Genomic DNA, 3,875 nt, shown 5'->3' with positions numbered 1-3,875 from the left:
AGCAACCTGTAGGAGCTACCCTCAGAACTTTTTGAAATCTCTTCAGCGAAATGTTCAATTTTATCACTCATATAACCCACTTGAATAAGTAGAATAGAAAAAGTAGGACAGAGTATAGGTACACGGTTGAACCTTTGAATCTATAGTTTTGGGTGTCTGAAACTGCACTGCTCCCACAGTTACTACACTTTGTTGTGCCATCCCTACACCATTTTGTAATCAGTCTCCTTTTATTTTTTTCCATTAATTTGACAAGTTTTTTTAAATTTATTTATTTATTAAAGATCTCCGTCTCTTCCCCGCCACCGCCTCCCATTTCCCTCCCCCTCTTCCAATCAAGTCCCCCTCCCTCCTCAGCCTGAAGAGCAATCAGGGTTCCCTGCCCTGTGGGAAGTCCAAGGAACCCCCACCTCCATCCATTTCTAGTAAGGTGAGCATCCAAGCTGCCTAGGCTCCCACAAAGCCATTACGTGCAGTAGGATCAAAAACCCATTGCCATTGTTCTTGAGTTCTCAGTAGTCCCCATTGTCCACTATGTTCAGCGAGTCTGGCCTCATCCCAGGCCTTTTCAGACCCAGGCCAGTTGGCCTTGGCGAGTTCCGGATAGAACATCCCCATTGTCGCACTGTGTGGGTGCACCCCTCGCGGTCCTGAGTTCCTTGCTCATGCTCTCTCTCCTTCTGCTCCTGATTTGGACCTTGAGATTTCTGTCCGGTGCTCCAATGTGGGTCTCTGTCTCCTTTCATCGCCTGATGAAGGTCAACATTCAGGAGGATGCCTATATGTTTTTCTTTGGGTTCTCCTTATTTGGCTTCTCTAGGATCACTAACTATAGGCTCAATGTCCTTTGTTTATGGCTAGAAACCAAACCTGGAAACAACCTAGATGCCCTTCAATGGAAGTATGGATGAAGAAAGTATGGAATATATACATATTAGAGTATTACTCAGCAGTAAAAAACAAGGACTTCTTGAATTTTGCATACAAATGGATGGAAATAGAAAACACTATCCTGAGTGAGGTAAGCCAGACCCAAAAAGAGGAACATGGGATGTACTCACTCATATTTGGTTTCTAGCCATAAACAAAGGACATTGAGCCTATAGTTAGTGATCAGTCTCCTTTTAAATAACCCAGTTTGGGAACTCTGTTTCCTGTGAAAGTCCCACTGACATAGAGTGTAATGAAGAGTTTTGAACAAATGAAACAACTAACAATGGACTGCAATTTCTTCATCTCCCCACCCCCACTTTATCTTTCTTCTCCCTCAGATCCATTCCTCCTCTCTTTTCCTTCAGGAGTGAGCAAGCCTCCCAGGAATAGCCACCAAACACAGCATAACAAGATCTGATAAGACTAGGTACAAACTGCCATGTCAAGACTGAACAAGGGAACCTAGTAGGAGGAAAAGGGTCTCAAGAGCAGAAGAAAGAGCTCCCAGTGTTAAAACTTCAAGGCAAAGTTATAATATACCTGCATAAGATCTAGCATAGACCCATGTAGGCTCCAGTATTGAAGCTTCAGTTGCTATGAGCCCCTATGAACCCTACTTAGTTGAAGTCTGTCTTTCACAGGGTTCCCTGACCTCCAAGGGGAGCAAGCTCTCCAAGTTCTGTGCTTTTATTGCCCAGTACATCTTGCAGGTTGATAGACTGACTACAGGTCGAAGGTTTTGGGACTGAGTTGGTGTCCCAGACCTACCACTGGGAACCTTGTCTGATTACAGAGGATGCCTGGTTCAGGCTCTAAACCCTCCATTATTAGAAGTTCTTACTAGGATCACCTTTATAGAATCTTGAGAGTTTCTACTGGAGTAGGTCTCCACAACTAATCTCTCCAATTCCCATTCCATGTCTACCCCAAAAGTCTTTTTTATTTCTGCTTATTAGGGAGACCCATCCATTAGAGACCTTCTTGTTACTGAGCCTTTCTGGGTCTGTTAATTATTGAATAATTATTATTAACTTAACAGTTAATATCCACTTATGAGTGCACACCATGTTTGTCTTTTGGATCTGGGTTACCTCATCTAGGATGATTCTTTTTCTAGTTCCATTCATTTGCCTGCAAATATTAGCAGCTGAGTAATTAAAACTCCATTGTGTAAATGTATCACATCTTCCTTATCTATTCTTTGGCCGAGGGACATCTAGGTTGTTTCTAGTTTCTGGTTATAAATTAAAGCTACTATGATCATAGTTGAACACATGTCTTTTTGGTAGGAAGGGGTGTCCTTTGGGTTATACCAAGAATGATATAGCTGGGTCTTGAGGTAGATAAATTCACAGTTTTCTGAGGAACTGCTAAATCGATTTCTATAGTATTTGTATGAACTCCCATTAGCAATGGAGGAATCTTTCCCTTGATCCAAATCCTCTCCCAAAAGACCTAGACATACATTTGCAGACATATGGACACATTATTTTCAACAAAGAAGGCAGAAATATATACAATAGAAAAAAAGAAAGCATCTTTAACACATATTCCTGGTCTAACTGGATATCCACATGTAAAAAAATTCAAATAATTCATATCTATCACCCTGCACAATCCTCAAGTACAACTGGATAAAAAAACCTCAATATCAAACCAGATACACTGAACTTGATAGAAGAGAAAGTGGAGACTATCCTTGAATACATTGGCACCGGAAACAACTTCCTGAACAGAGCTCTGATAGCACAGGCACTAAGATCAACACTCAGTAAATAGGACCTGAAACTGAAAAGCTTCTGTAAGGCAAATGACACTGTCAAAAGGAAAAATACAGCCTACACAATGGAAAAAGGTTTTCACCAACTTGACATTAGATAAAGGGTTAATAGTTAAATTGTATAAATAACTCAAGAAACTAGATATTACAAAAACAAATAATTCAATTAAAGAATAGGACACAGATCTAAAGAGAGAATTGTCTATAGAGGAAACCAAAATGGCTGACAAATAAAGAAATGTTTAACATCCTTAGTCATCAGGGAAATGAAAGTCAAAGCTACTTTGAGATTCTTTTTTTACACCTGCAGGAATGGTTAAGCAAAAGAAAAACAGATTTTTAAGGGTCAAAGTAGTCTTTCATATATTTATACTCAGTTTTACAGATATCACAGCATGTACAGTGACTATAACTGCAGTAATTCTAACTCTTAAGAATCAAGTGGAGCTAATTGATTTGGAACAGTTCAGGATATTATCAGTGAACTTAAATATGAAATTCTAAGCTACTTGGCATGTGAAAATTAGCTACTTCATTTTTCATTCTTCTAAATTTATTTTTGTCTACAAATATTTAATTGGTTAATATTCTCTCATAGAGCTGAGAATATAATAATTAATTTAAAACAAACTAAGGACATGCCACCTTTTCATTAATTTTGATACAGTTGGTAATTGGAGATATCTTGTCATCAGATAAAATACTATTAGTTTAATTTGCATAAATATTTTACATTATTTGTTATCATGACACCAGTGGAATGGTTTTATTTTAGTTTAGACAAGGAAAAGATAAAAGCTTAGCACTAATGAGATTCTTTCTATCTGGAAATCTTTCAGGGACTGAACATGCTTGCTAATTATTTTGAGTGAGTGACTTGTAGAAATGGTCCAGGGGAATACAGATGTTGACTTTTTCTCTATTACTAAATCTTTATATGGATCATGACCATATCAAGATGGAACTTCTAATGAAGTGGTTCAGGTGGTAAAGCATCTTCTACCAAGCCTGATTACTGAGTTTAATGCTCTGGGTCTCATGATGGAGAACTGACTCTTGCAAGATGTATGGTGACCTCTATTTGCATGCCATGGTACATATATATGTGTATACATACATACATTTACACACAATAAATTAGTCTAAGAAAAAGTTAAAAGAT

Source organism: Microtus ochrogaster, unplaced genomic scaffold, assembly GCF_000317375.1.
Source record: "Microtus ochrogaster isolate Prairie Vole_2 unplaced genomic scaffold, MicOch1.0 UNK40, whole genome shotgun sequence".
Lineage (NCBI taxonomy): Eukaryota > Metazoa > Chordata > Mammalia > Rodentia > Cricetidae > Microtus > Microtus ochrogaster.
The sequence above is the reverse complement of the archived record's forward strand: the minus strand, read 5'-3'. Positions refer to the sequence as shown.